This window comes from Diceros bicornis, chromosome 6, assembly GCF_020826845.1.
Source record: "Diceros bicornis minor isolate mBicDic1 chromosome 6, mDicBic1.mat.cur, whole genome shotgun sequence".
NCBI classification, from domain to species: domain Eukaryota; kingdom Metazoa; phylum Chordata; class Mammalia; order Perissodactyla; family Rhinocerotidae; genus Diceros; species Diceros bicornis.
The window spans coordinates 70,647,557-70,663,268 of record NC_080745.1 but is presented as its reverse complement, the minus strand read 5'-3'; the positions used below and the strand labels follow the sequence as shown (position 1 = coordinate 70,663,268).

General features: G+C 38.2%; 1 long non-coding RNA gene across 1 annotated transcript in view; it reads left to right on the top strand.

Moving 5' to 3' along the window:
- The first annotated feature begins 12,400 nt into the window (after positions 1-12,400).
- The window catches only part of LOC131406814 (uncharacterized), a 47,189-nt gene continuing 43,877 nt past the window's right edge, over positions 12,401-15,712 (top strand). Inside the window, exon 1 of the long non-coding RNA XR_009220353.1 lies at positions 12,401-12,450. This is a non-coding gene — a long non-coding RNA (uncharacterized LOC131406814). The remainder of the gene's footprint in view (positions 12,451-15,712) is intronic.

Sequence of the window (15,712 nt, the reverse complement as noted above, 5' to 3'; positions counted from 1 at the left end):
AAGTAGCTAAGCGTGGGGTACAATTGCAACTATTAATAGTTTACTCATTACTCTTCTAGTCACATTTTGCATATAATTGTCACCATATTCACACATATCTTTCACCAAAGAATCAGCTTTGTGGCCGTTGTAGATTGGAAACAGAAAGATTTGTAAACCAAGGTTTTGTTAACAACGTTAAGATATATGCAAAATTCTGATGCAATTTTGATTAAGCCTACAGTAACAAGCATGCAGTTTGGGAGAAATATGACCAAGGCTCTGTTTCAGTGGATTGGAAATAAGAACTTTATACATGCCACGGTGAAATGAGTCTCATCTTCAAGAACTACTTAGATTTACTTAGATTTTAATTTAAAAAATAATGATTTATGAGGGTCGGCCCCGTGGCTTAGCGGTTAAATGCGCGAGCTCGGCTACTGGCACCCGGGGTTCGGATCCCGGGCGCGCACCGACGCACTGCTTCTCTGGCCAGCCTGAGGCCGTGTCCCACATACAGCAACTAGAAAGGATGTGCAACTATGACATACAACTATCTACTGGGGCTTTGGGGATAAAAAAAGGAGGTCTGGCAATAGATGTTAGCTCAGAGCTGGTCTTCCTCAGCAAAAAGAGGAAGATTGTCATGGATGTTAGCTCAGGGCTGATCTTCCTCACACACACACACACACACACACACACACACACAAAATGATTTATGAGACAATGTATGTAATCAAGGAAGCACTGGCATCATTAGCTACTAGTAAAGAGTGTATGGATCTAGATTGTAAGCAAGAGAGTTAAGGTCAAACCGTCATCTGACTCTTATATGTTGGAGGAACGATTTATGGAAACAGTGTAGCATTTTTTAGAATCTGAAAATTGGAGGATTTGAAAACTATCTTCCTTACAGATGGACAGAAAAAGCTCTTTAGGTTTGGAATGCACGACAGTTTTTTTCCTTTGCAGGTTTGCACAATAAAAGCATCCATAAAGCCATAGATCCACTATTAAGAGAAAATCCCAATGATTTACAAAGAGATTTTTGTTTTGTTTTGTTTGAAAGTTCTATTTTCCCACGGTGGAAGCTGGAACATGGGTGGTCCCCTAAGGGAAATACAATCCGAAGAATGTGAAAACTAACTATACTCTCATTAGGATTTGGAGAAAGAAAGGGGAAGAAATAGAACTTCAGTTGGGGAAGAGCAGCTTTTCATGTTCACCTGGAGCCTATAGAATTGCTTCAATTAGTCACCGAATCCTAGCACCAGTCCTCTTGCCAACTGTCTAAAACACACATAAGCAACCGACACAGCCCTGGAGCAGCTGCATATGCTTCTGAATTACACACTATGCCTTAAAGTCCTTAGCTTCTTGCTTTCTACAGCAACCTTAGAGAAGATGAAAAAGTACATTTTTATCACACATACCATGATGTGCATAAAATTTTCTCTCCAGTCCCTGCATCTTGGAAGGTGCATTTTCAGTGACATATAGCATATAATGTAAATGAGCTGTGGAGTAATAAATTAAAAAGCTTTTATAGAAACCTCTAATCACTATTTATGGCTCCCTCAGTATCACCTAAGCCATCTATTGCTCAAATAATCACAAGTTCCCCAATGAGTGTAGGAGTGTGCATTGTTGACTAACAACAGATGCAGCAAGCAGTGTGATTTATTATTAAGGCAAAGCCATAAAGATAGTTTTTTATCAATGATGCTCTTTCTGTGCACCGCCAGGCAGACAATGAGAAAGGGCATTTTAAAAAATGGTGGCATTTTTCTGCCCTGCAGCTGTTCTTCTCAGGTGAGGACTCCTCAACCCTATCACTTTTCTTTAGTATGTAATATCAATATCATAAAAAAATGAGCAGATGTCCACCTAGTCATGCAGTAATTGAAGCATCATGAAAAATCGTATTGCGTTTGTAGTTATATAATTAATAAATTTGTCAAAACCTACTTATAGGCAGAGCACTACGTTGTTGTCTTGTTAAAATCATAAAAAATGGTCCTTGATCTCAAGGGGATCATGATTTAGTGCTTGATTCTTTCTTTGGTATATGACACTGTTTCCTAAAATGACAAAATGGTATAAATTTGATTAATGTAAAATTTATTGACTATCTACTATGTGTCAGCTACTGCTTAGACTCTGGGACTCAAAAATTAATGTCCTGGCCTCTAGAGGCTCATGATCTAGTGAAGGACAGAGAAAGCTACATAAATAGCACTGCTGGTAGGCAGAGAAGGGTAAGCGATCTGATTTCCAACCAATATGTTGTGGGAGTACGAGGAGGGAGATTAAAATTCTGAGTGGAGCTGATGGGAAGACATCTGGGATAAGGTGGAATATGAGTTTGCTTGAAAGAAAATATAAGACTTATGCCTGGAATGAAAGGGCTTTCCAGGTAAAATAATTACTTAATATGAAAAAAACATATTCAAAAGGATAAAACTGGCAGAAATTTCATTTATAGAAGACTGGAAATTGGCCACTGTTATTGTTTAGACATGTGTTTGATGGGATGATACAGAAGTAAAACTTTTTAAAAAGGATAATTATTATTTTCATGATGCTTACAGTCTAGCTGGAGAGGGAGGGAATTTATTTTTCAGGATCAGATTTGTTTATACATACTTTCTTATAATGACAACAACTTGGATTTTGAAGCACAACAATTGTATCTAGTCTAACTCAGAGACTGTGAGTATAAAGAACACACTTGCAATTGCTTTACAAATTCTAAAACTTTAAAGAAATGTTGATGTTCTGACATGACTTAAGGGATGCATAAGTACTACTTTTCCCCACTTATCACACAATTGACTTCCTCGCAATGCAAAGGGCTGCACTGGACAGAGCAGAAAATACTGGCCTTTTCGACTTGACTAGCAGGGGGAAAATGCCATCAATAATGATGCTGCCTTTTTGGAAGTCAAGATGGAATCATATTTCACTACACTGTGAACCTTGTTTTTGCAGCTGACAATCAAAAGTCAATAAAGAAAGTTGCTATTACTTATAAAGATTGAGTGTCAATACATGAGTCTTTGCCTCTCAAGTTGGGAGGCCCAGTGCTGTCTCTATCAGCAAGATGGGAGAAGTTAGGATGGATCTGCAAACACATCAGCAGAGGAAATCACAGTACCAGCAATAGCACTAATGGCCAAGAATCCCATGCTTGTGTAGATTGCTGGGTAGGATCTAGTGTAATTCTTGATTTGAATCACAACATCTGCTGTTCTCTGGTGCTGTCTTTTATTCCCATTTAGGTGAGTCCAGGCTGAGCAGGGATGATCAGTAAATCCTCTGAAATGTGTCTAGGGATTATAAAGGGAAGGATGATCCCAGGATATAAAGAAAGCAAAAATTTGCAGAGGGGAACTCGAAGTCAACCTTAATTGATGATATAAAAGCTAGGTCCTTCTCAGTTAATCTCCATAATATATAAAGAACTCGCACAACTGAATAACAATAAAACAAACAACCCGATTAAAAAACGGGCAGAGGAAATGAACAGATACGTCTCCAAAAAAGATATACAGATGGCCAATAGGTATATGAAAAGGTGTTCAACATCACTAGTCATCAGGGAAATGCAAATCAAAACAACACTAAGATATCACCTCACGCCTGTTAGAATGGCTATAATCACCAAGACAAAAAACAACAAATGTTGGAGAGGATGTGGAGAAACAGGAACCCTCATACACAGCTGGTGGGAATGCAAACTGGTGCAGCCTCCATGGAAAACAGTATGGAGAGTCCTCAAAAAATTAAAAATAGAAATACCCTATGATTCAGCTATCCCACTACTGGGAATCTACCCAACAAACCTGAAATCAACAATCCAAAGAGTCTTATGCACCCCTATGTTCATTGCAACATTATTTGCTATAGCCAAGAAGTGGAAGGAACCCAAATGTCTCTCGACTGATGATTGGATCAAGAAGATGTGGTATATATATACAATGGAATACTACTCAGCCGTAAAAAATGACAAAATCGTTCCATTGGCAACAACATGGATGGACCTGGAGGGTATTATGTAAAGCAAAATAAGCCAGAAAGAGAAAGACAAACACAGTATGATTTCACTCATATGTGGAATATAAACCAACACATGGACAGAGAAAACTGTATAGTGGTTACAAGGGGCAAGGAGGATGGGAGTCACAAGGTGTGGGCACAAGGGGTGAAGGGAGAAATGTGTATGGTAATTGACAAACAATAACGTACAACCAAAATTTCACAATGTTATAAACTATTAAGACATCAATAAAAAAAAAAAAAAAAAAGCTGGGTCCTTCTTGCGCAGCCTAGGCTGGTGTTTCAAATATCTCTCTCACTCACCACCCATGTTTTATTTTTTAAAAATATTACTTTTATTTTTTCATTTGAATCATATTAAACAACTATTATGTATGCTTTAGCTCTCACACAGCTCTGAGAAGTGGATGAGCACTATATTTGATCTCTTGGACACTTCATATCATTTTCCATGACTTAGACTTTTAGTGTCTTAGACTCTAAGTATTCGGGTTCTTTTCTGAATATTACAATATGGCTTTTCTCAGTTCTTTAGATTTTCATATCTGTCTTCGGACAGATAGACTCAATGTTAGCATCTGACAATCACATAGTATTTCTAAAATCAATAATTATAGTGATCACTGGCATTTACTCTAGCTGACCCCTTTATTGACAGTTGTCATAGCCTGGGAAAGGAGTTGGGGCATGAGACATAGACTGTTCTCTCATACTTAGAGCTCACCAAAACCCCAGCAGATTCTAAGTTCTTGGAGAATTGTTAGGGTACCACTGTGTATTGCCATCTCTTTCTAATTTTTAGACAGACTGTATCCAAATTGATGCATTGGTGTCCAAAGAGGATGAATAACAATGCAATGAGATGGGCATACATAACTCATTTACCCAATTTGTAATACTGGAAGCCTAATGAATATCATTTCAAACTTCATCCAAAGGCCTTTACCCCAAGTTTGAAATGACTCACAGATGTTCATGTAATTAGAAAGTCCGGTAATTCCAGTCACTGCAATTGTGTGCATAGCAGAAGGTCTTTAAGACCTGACAAAAATCGTTCTATTTGTGCACGTTAAAAGGTTCTGCCTTTTCTCATTTTCCATGATGGTGTATGCATTTTAAATACTAAGGGATTAAGAAGCTTAAAAAAAGATTGTCAAGGGCTGACCTGCATAGATAAATAAAAGTGTTAATCTGAGAGAAGCAAGTTTGAATTAGAAATATGATAATTAGAAGTGAAGATATGGTGGAACAAATAAGTAGATAAGGATGGAAGATTTAGGTCCACCAACAGGCAGAGTCTTAATAAGTTTGCCATACTATCTCATTGATCAACTTGGTGCCTACAAATTGTGTGTTCTTAGTGGAAACAGTAGAAAGTCTATCAGTAATGTGGTATAAAATAGAAAAGCCAACCAGCACTTTACCTGATACAGTATAATGGGGCCAATGACCAATGACCCATGACAGTAGAAACCACATTTTTAATTAATTAATGAATGAATTGCATGCCCTTTAAATGACCCTAGTGTTTTTGTTATTACTTTCATGGCTTTTTACATCCAAGATCTTGATCGTTTCTCACATAGTTTTCATAATGAGTATTAGTCGGCATTGCTTAATTTGCACGCAGAGAAGCAATCCTTGAAGCAAAGCAGTATGGGAAACAATTCCTATTCTTTGATGTGGCTGCTTTTGCATGAGGTCCTAGCAGCAAATTGGGGGCTCTAATTTCTTTAGAATGGATGTAATAATATGTTAGCATCTATTACTTTCAAATGCCTAATGTCATTATTTCACCTAGTAGAAATAGGATATTCTCGGCTTTATCAAATTAATATAGTTCATGTTGAAAAGTATATCAAATTGTTAAAAAATATTACCACTACCCTAAAAAGTCTCATTTTCCCTCCTTGAAAGACTTTTTTTCTTTTGACTTCTTTCAGTTTCGCTTTTTTGTTCCAAGCTACTTAGAGACCTTGTAATAGTGAGCTCTTTGTCACAATGGCGTGAAATTCATTTTTTATTTTATTTTCAAAAACATTGATAAACAAATGCTTTCCAAAAATACTTAAATACTTATGAAGGGTTCTGAGTGTTCTCTGGCTATAACATAGAATTTTGTGACTCTCACACAAATAAAATTCCACATCAATTTGGGTGGATGCTTTATTATTGTTTTCAGTTATTTTGAATAGAGTTACTGAAATGTTGATCCAAAAATAAACATTAACAAAATTCTACACCACTCGATTGATTCAGTAGTGAAAAGAAACTATGCCTGTCAGGGTCTGGCCTATTGTGTCCTACCCCAGGTGACTTGTCTTATAAAGACAAAGTACAGATGGCACGCTCTGCCTGGTTCCTTAAACTTAACAGTAAGGCTCCAAGAATAAGACAATATCTGTGAAGTGTTTTGAGATGTCCAGGTAAAAAGAAATCTATAAGTGAAAGACATCCTTGTTATTATAATGGAAATATCAAAGATACTGTGGAGGTAATTCTAGAATCCAGATCATTTTCCAAAACATGCCCTTTTCCTCCCACCACCCATGATCAAAGAGAAAACTCTTCTCTAAATCACCAAAATGGGTGTAGGGAAACCTTAAATATTTGTGCTTTGGATATTATATTATTACAAAAGTCAGTAAATTTGCCCAGCTGGCTGTATATAAATGAACATTTACCTTGACAGGTCGTTCAATATACTCCATGCTGTCCAGGCAACATACACTATGGAATGAAATCAGAGAGGAGACAATTTCTGTCAGCAGGAATATACAATTACAATGTATTTACTAAGTGTGTACCTGGGAGCTATATTAAATTACTATGTAATTAAAAGACAGTTTGTTCTTTACTCAAGCTGCTACTTTTCTCAGAGTATATGGAAGGTTCCTGTAACAGTGAAAGAAATCCTGATATTATTTAGAGCAGTTCAGAGCCCCGATGGATACCCTCAAAGTAAGTGGATGTAAGCTGCTTTCCTTAACCAATGATTGGGTTTCAATGAATTCCCATTTTATTTCTGTTTCACTATTTCAGATGAAAGAAGACTTTGTTCTTTCTGGTGGCCAAACACTTAGAATTGGATAACATAATAAATAGTTTATCATACTGATAAAATTGATACAACCCTCCCCCTCTCCCCCATTTCTTCATTTAGTAGAAAGAATGAAGTGCCTTTTGAAAAACTTATTCCTGAAAATGCAAGGCTTACAGTATTTGCTGGATCCTGTTCCACTTCAGCGATCCAGCTCAGTGGTAAAAGCATAATGGCAAATTGTCAGATTTGCTCTGTATTTAAATAAACAGATATTAAAGACAGAAATGGCAGATAGTGATAAAAGGGCATTCAGTAATTAAATCTAGCTATAATTTAAAAAAAGTTTTCCCCCATATTTGGTTACTAAAACTATAAGGTAGAGATGAAGATCTTGTTAACTATGTTTCAAGGTACTTATGATTAGGGGCAAAGTATTTCTACTGGAAATGCTTAAATAGTCCAAATTTCAAGTCACCCTAGGAAATATTAAGAGGAAACAAATGGCTGCAGCAGAAATTTGCAATTCAAATAGCACCATTTTCTCTCTGTGCAGTAGTTTGCTTCCGTTCAGGAAAAAAAAAAACAACAACCTCATGCTGTGAACACCTACCATACAGTGTAAGGTTGAAACAGGTGTCAATTGTCACATCATACCACTACTGTTTTTCATGCAATTTTATCAATGCTTCTCAAGGTGAAGTTAATGTTTTAAAATATTTTGCTTTTAATCATAATTACCTGGACCTTTTTCATACTCTTTTGCAATTCTGGCTGTTAAGGTCCCATATCTAATGAAATATTTGTGTGTTAACGTTTATTGGATATTGTTTCTTTCTTGTCTTTTCTGCCCTCATAATTGGGCCTTCAGCAAAGGAGCACAGGAGTATATAGCACGGTGAAATTTCTTCTTGAGGACTTTTTTCCCTTCAGATAAGTTTTAAGATTTGCATTGTTTATTTTCCCATTAAAACACATTAAAATGTCACACAAAGAAATTGCTGCGGTGCCCCAAGTCAGCTAAATAAGTAAGTTCAGCTGCCTAAAAGACATGTATAGATGAATGCAAAGATGGAGGAAATCTTTGAGGACAATTTTACAGTTCCACAAAAGAACCACAGAGTATCCTGGAATTCTGCACATGAGGTGGAATTTACTTTCCAGGCATCTTCCAGGATTGATCCTGTGAGGAAAATCAATTTGTCAGGCACAAAGAAACTTTGGCAGAGAGGAAATAAGTGCTATATAGAAGATAAAAATAGAGGATCTGTCTATAGCCCACAAAAAAAAAGTTTGAAAAGGAAAAATAAAGGCAATTGGGTATTACAGAACATATACTGGGCTGGAAACAAAATTGTTTGATTACTTTTCTTAATTAAAAGGGTACTTTGGGATTATATAGCTGAGCCTGAGTATATTATAAGTAAAAGTCATGCCTGACTTCCCTCCCCAACGTAGATACAAAGTTATGCACACACACGCACACAGCTCTTTTCTAACCAGAATATAAAATGCATTTAGAATAATGACTGAAAAGTTTGGAGAAATAGCAAATAATTACATTTTTGTTTTCTCTATAATTAGGCTCCACAGAGGGCACAAAAAATAAAAACACTAACGAGTGTTTCATATATATTCTCTTAGATTTAACCTATGTTTATGTGTATTTTTTCCTCTCCTAGAATTTCTCCTCTTGCTTTTCCCCCTCCTTCTTAATGTTCTGTATTTATTGCCTCAGAGAGGGATGGAAAGTAGAAAATGTGTAGAGTTCTGCCGGCTTTGCTTTCTATAAACCACACCATTGTGGAAACACAGTCTTCAGAACCTCAGTAAAATGATGGAGAGAAACATAGAGTAAAAAGGATCCTGCCGTCTGGGCAACAAATAGGTTTTCTTAGCATTTTGAAGCAGATAGAAGGAAGTGATGAAAGGAAATATGTTGATGTGTTGAAGAAAAAGGAGCTCTTTCCCCTTCTCACACAAAGCCCCTGAAAAATTTGTCCAGTGATATAATGTAGACAGGACCACAGAAAACCTTCCAAATTTTCCTTGGTCCCTGGTGACACAGTAGCAATAGAGCTTGTAGGCTGCTGATTTTGAATTTAGTGAGCTCAATTGTCAAATGATGCATTTTGTTAGACTGACTTTCCGTGAGAGGACAAGTTTGAGAGTAGACATGTTTGCAGGCAGTTTATTTGGGAGGTCATCCCAGGAAACCAGAGTGAGGGAGAAAGACAAGTGAGACAGAAAAGGAGGAAAAAACAATATACAAGTATACTATTGTGGTTGCTGCTGCAGGCAATAAGGCCTTGATTCTTTTTTTTTTTTTTTTTGGTAAGGAAGACCAGCCCTGAGCTAACATCTGTTGCCAATCCTCCTCCTTTTTTTCTTCCCCCTTTTTCTCCCCAAAGCCACAGTAGATAGTTGTATGTCATAGTTGCATATCCTTCTAGTTGCTGTATGTGGGACGCGGCCTCAGCACGGCCGGACAAAATGTGTGTCGGGGCGCACCTGGGATCCGAAGCCGGGCCGCCAGTAGCAGAGCGCGCGCACTTAACCGTCAAGCTCCAGGGCCAGCCCCGGCCTTGATTCTTTTAGGATCTTTGTGTAGCATGGCAAAAACCTCCAGAATTGTGCACTGGTTCCTATTCCCCACTGTGAGGGTGGCTTGAGAACATTAACTCTCTCTTGTGTCTGCACTACATTTTTACTTGGAATGACTGGAATCCTGTGGCTTTGGGGGATGCCCTGAAGCAGAAAATGACGCACAGCGTGCATTTAAGTTGGAGTGCTGTCAGCGTGGAAATGTCCGCCACTGCTGCTTCAGAAATCAGATTTGGTCCAAGCCAAAAAGATAAGGAATATGAAAAAGCACCTGCTGTAGCCCCTCCCTTGCATGACTCGGATCCCCTTTAGCCCAACATTGTCTCTCTCTCATTGATTCCTGAAGATGGGGGCCAGATAAAATCTCTATGAAAAGCTTGCACATGGAAGAGTTCCTGAAGCCTGCCACAGGCCCTACTGCTGCAAATGGTGCTGAAACCATGTAAAATCATCATTTTCCTTCTCCACTGCTGATTCTACATTCTTATACCTTTTGCCAGCCCTTCAGCTCATCTACAGTTCTTGCTGCTGAGATGACTCAGTCCTTGTTCCTGAGGGATCTGAGCACTGGCTTGCTTTTCCCTTGTTAGGCTGTATTTGCTGACATAAAGCACCAAGAACAGCCCCCAATGAATCCCTTGAGTTCCAGAGATGGTCTCTCTTGCCCCCACCCTCCATTATGTAGCAGTAACCTTAGCTCTTATGATAATTAAGGTAAAACAACAACAGTGGCATGAATAGTCCAAAGTGATCAGGGTGCAGTTGTAATTTCAGGTTTAGGGGAAAATTTACTACGTCTCCTAGTGGCAGCACACCTCCCCATAGTGGAAACCACGGCCTCTGATCTAAAAGATTATGAGAAGTACAAATTTTGCAAGTGGCTCACTAGGAGTGGTGGTGAGAGAGATCAATCCTTCTTCCACAGCTTGGCTCCCAGACCCATGTATTCTGGCTATTGGAGACCAAGAACTATATATTGGCTATTGGTTTATCGCATATATTGCATTCTGGAGGACTGAAACTAAAACCTGCAGAGTGTTATTCTTAAACCTTAATAGAACCTTCAATGGGCTACCCAACATTCTGTTAGACTGACTAATTCCACCTGATGCACCACATGGTAAGATTAGTGAGTTATGTGGTAACGCAACATTGTTACTCCTCTTTAACTGCAAACCTGGCCAACTGGTCTGAGGTGAGGTTACATAATAGCCTATTCCAGTATATCAGATATTCTCTAAGTACTCTAATAGTGCTGCTATAAGAAGCACTTGAGAAGAGAAGGGATGCTTATATCTAGAGTAGTTTTCAAATCTAATAAGGATACATAACTGCTTTCTACAGAGTAGAAGAGATCCAATGTCTTTGACTGGACAGAAAGTGGCAAGCTAATCTCCTCAAGGGATTTTACCTCATTGAGATCTCAGAGTTGCATTGTGTTGGTAATATGCCCGGTATTCACTGGTTTCAGTAGGTAAATCAGCTTTACTTAGAGGGGTTTCTTCGAATAGGCTCCAGCTCGAATAGTGTTAGGCACTGTGCTGGGTACCGGGAATATGATGGTCCCGAGAAACTAGTCTAATGGGGAAGAGAGACAGACAGAAAGATAACCATAATACAGAGTGTTACGTCTGATTATGAAGAGATGGATAGAGTGCCATAGAAAAGTGGAGGGGGAGTAAAGACTCTACAGAGGAGACGACAGTTTGGGCTGCCGTCTTCCAGGCAGAAGGGAGAGGGAGGGAGCCATAAACAAAGCAAGTGAAGGACACAGGGGTTAGTGAGTCCTGTGCTTTGGTGAATAGCACGAATAGGCTCCATCCAACATGGACACACCTTTCGTGAGCCTATTGCACAAGCAGAAGAGTGACAGAATACAGAAGCTGGCTAACATCCATTGGATGAGTCATTCTGTCTACCTGTTATTGAGTGCCTCTTTTGCAGTGGGTCCTCTCTGATGTTCACTGATACGATGCACAAATATCCATGTACTTAGTGCCCACTAGCACAGATTTGTGCATATGCATCCACACCACAACTTCTTGGACTTGATTTTCCAGTCCCCTAACTAGCCAGCCAAGATGTTTGCAATTTTTCATGAGTCCATCAGAGTATATCTCTCTCCAAACAAAGTGGACAAACAAGTGTATTTCTAGAAGTTTCCCTCACCACTGTTCTTTAGGGCCACTCCTGAGATAAGCTGTAGAGTGGCAGAATAAGTGGCAACTTGCGCTGAGATAGTTGGACAGGACATCTGCACGGCAGGCCTGAGTTTTCTCTTATTCATCTGGTTGTAGGGAATGCCACACAAGGCCACAGCCATAACAATTGGTGCAACATAGGTAAGGAGCATGGGTATCTGGTCCATGTGTTCACGAAACTGAGTTGTGCTCTCTGGACCTGCATGAGCTTGATTCTGAATGCATCATTTCTATCCTATCATAGATTGCTGCTGAGTAGCATGACGTCATCAATAAAGAGTTCAAACATGGGGTTCTGCAGAATCTGAAGATGATTTAACTTTCCTGTGAGTTGTATTATGACAGAAATCAGGAGAATTAACCTAGCCCAGAGTTGAGATACTAAATGTGTATTGCTGTATTTCCCATATAAAAGCAAACTGAATTGAATCCTCATTATTGATGGGGTTTGAAAAGAACACATTTTTCGTATCAATAACTGCAAACCACCTTTAAGAGACTGTTTTGATCTATTCTAGGAAGAAGTCCTCATCTGTCAGAACAGTTATGATTGTGGATATCACTTAGGTAAGTTTATAATCATCAGTCATCCAAAACAATACTGATTTTTGCAGGAGTCAAAGATTCTTTAAATTTTTGAGGGTGACAGTAATCTCCACAAAGAATTATAGGGAATTAGAATGCTTCACATTTCTCTTTTTGTCAGGATGGGGATAGTTTTAGGGGCTTACACTTGGCCCTATCTACCATAATGATTATTAATCTATGAATCATGGAACCAATGTGAAGATCCTAGCAGCTGCTAAGAAAATCAATTCTAATTATATTACCACCAAATTGGACAATGTACTAAAAAATGTTTGAAGGCACTGGAGAAGAATTGAAGCAGGAAGAAATCTAAGGAATATAATTTTTCAAAAAAGAGAAATTCGCTAGATAAATTCCACGTTAACATGGCTTTCCCTCTGAGGTCACTCTCCAGTTCACCACAGCGTGGGTAATAAAGTCCAAGCAAAAAGTAGCAGTCTTAATGGACAGAGAAGTGGAGCCGTCATAGAAGCTGGAAGCTGGGGTTGGGGGAGGGGGAATCATGAAGAAGAGGAAATCAAAAAGGAAAGGAGATCCAAAATCTACATGAAAGTTCCTTTTAAATTGTTGGCTGACTATTAAATTGCATATGTGCAGGTCAAGACTTCAAGAATCCCAGTGGAACCAGAAACTGGTAGGATATGAAGCTGAGCAGAGATTTAAATAGATGCCTGGAGCTAAACAGAGAGTTTAGTTCAAGTCCTGCCAAGTTAAAGGGGCTTGTAAACACTTCGGGATTCTTGTTAAAGCTCCCAAAGGGATGTGCCCTAGGAGCAAGGGAAAAACATAAATCAACCAGTTCTTACAAAGTATCAAAAAGCACCCTCTCTAAGATTAAGTTGATCTATTGGTACTCTATAGCAGAAAAATCATCTTTCAGGGACTCTACAGACTTTACATACAATCAAAACTTCTGAGCATGATTATTTTTTAAAAAGGACTAGTTTATAGCAAACTAAGAAAAACAACAGATAAAAATAACAGTCACAATTTATTCAGATACTAGAGTTGAGACAGGATTTTGAAATAACAATTAACAAATTTTTAAAATAGAGGAAAAGATGGTCAAAATGGAAGGAACCACGTAGAATTCCAACAATATAAATAAATAAAATAAAAAATAGCTATTTTATAACTTAAAATGCAATATACAAAATTAAAAACACATGGAATTAATATAAAAAAAGAATCTGGGCACAGTAGAAAACAAGATTAGTGAATTTAATGACAGGTCAATAGAAAAACATTTAAACTGAAGCACAGAGAGGAATAAAATGCAAAGAATAGAACCGTGAGTAGAAGACATGTGAGACATGGTCAAATCTAACATGTATGTAACTGGAGTCCCATAGAGAGAGGAGAGAGGGAATGAGGAAGAAGCAACATTTGAAGAGATAATGATTGAGAATTCCCCCAAACTGGTAAAAGACCACAACCCACACATTCCAGATCAGCGAAACCAAAACAGGAGAAATATAAAGAAAATCACACTTCGTATTCAAATCGTGAAAAAATCAGAGTTAAAGAAAAACCTTAAAGCAGCTAGAGAAAATATATTATCTTTAAAGCAGCAACAATAAAACTGACGTTTGACTTTTCAACAGAAACTATGGAATCCAGAAAACAGTAAAATGACATTTTTAAAGCACTGAAAAAAAATCCAGTCTTGAACTCTATACCTTGTGAAAATACTCATCAACAGTGAAGACAAAATGAAAAGTTTTTCAGACAAACAAAAACTGAGAGAATTTATTACCTGAAGAGTCGCACGACATGAAATCCTAAAGGAAGTGTTTTAGGCTGAAGAAAAAAATTAAGATGGAAACTTTGAACTACATGAAAGAATGAAGGATTACAGAAAGGATAAAGATGGGGATAAATATGAAAGAACCATAACTGTATAAAACACTGTCTTATGTAACATGTAGAAGGAAACTATACAATGGCAAAAACACAGTCAGGGGGCCAGCCTGGTGGCACAGCGGTTAAGTGGGCACACTCTGCTTTGGTGGCCTGGGGTTCGCGGGTTCGGATCCTGGGTGAGGACATACATACCGCTTGTTGAGCCATGCTATGGCAGCATCCCATATAATAGTAGAGGAAGATGGGCACGGATGTTAGCCCAGGGCCAATCTTCCTCAGCAAAAAGAGGAGGATTGGCATTGGCTGTTAGCTCAGGGCTGATCTTCCTCACACACACAAAAAAACACAGTCAGGAGGGGCTACATAGGGTTAAACTTTTTAAAGTTTCTTGCACTATTCTAGATGTGGTAAATATACCAATTTAAGATAGACAATAAGACAAGTATGCACATTTAGGATATCCACTAAAAGAAGAACACAAATGTACACTAAAAATATAATAAAAATACTTATTCAATCTTAATTTTTTTCTGGATGCTAGGAATACATCTTTGAACAAGCAAAAGCCCCTGCTTTACTGAGGAGAGACATAAAACAATCTTAAAAAATGAATATATCATGTTAGGTGATGACTGCTATAAGTGAAAATAAATTTTAAAAATTCCTACTATTTGTTGACCATCTTGTAGATTTGGGCACCAAGCTAAGAGTTCACAGTAGAGAGCTTTTTTCTCACAGAAATCCAGTGAAGGAGATACCACTATCTGCGTTTTACATGTGAATAAAATACGGTTTATGGAAATTAAGTGATTTACTCAAGGCTATAAAACTAATAAGTGACATATGAAAGTTTATAACCTTTTAAAAACATCATAGAAAAAGCATTTTTCCATGTTACTACCAGTTCTTTTTAAACATTGTTTTTAATTTCTACATAGAATTTTTGGTGGGTATCCCAGGCACAAGCTATGCCAGACAATATTTTAAAAAGTAATTTCTCTTTGTGGGTTATGGCATCTTGGTTTGCAAACTGGCCCCCATATGTGGACGGCAAGGAGAGACTAGAAAGAAAGAGGCAGACCTCTCCAGATTGGTAGGTGGCAGGTTTAATAAGTAAGGGAGCTTATTTAGGAGGCTTGTCTTTGGTGTGGCCAGTGCAAGATGAACAGATCTTCATGCTTACTCATCAGAATCTTAAAGTTTATATAGAGGCCTCAACTTCAGTTATGTATACCATCCAGATGGTCTCAATAATACCTTACTCTCGCAAGGCTACGTCCTTGAAACAGCTGCTAGTGTGGGGTAGGTAGGTGGGATGCACATTCCAAGGACAGAGGAGGTAGGAAGGAGCCTGTGATTGCCTGGGTCCAGCTTGCAG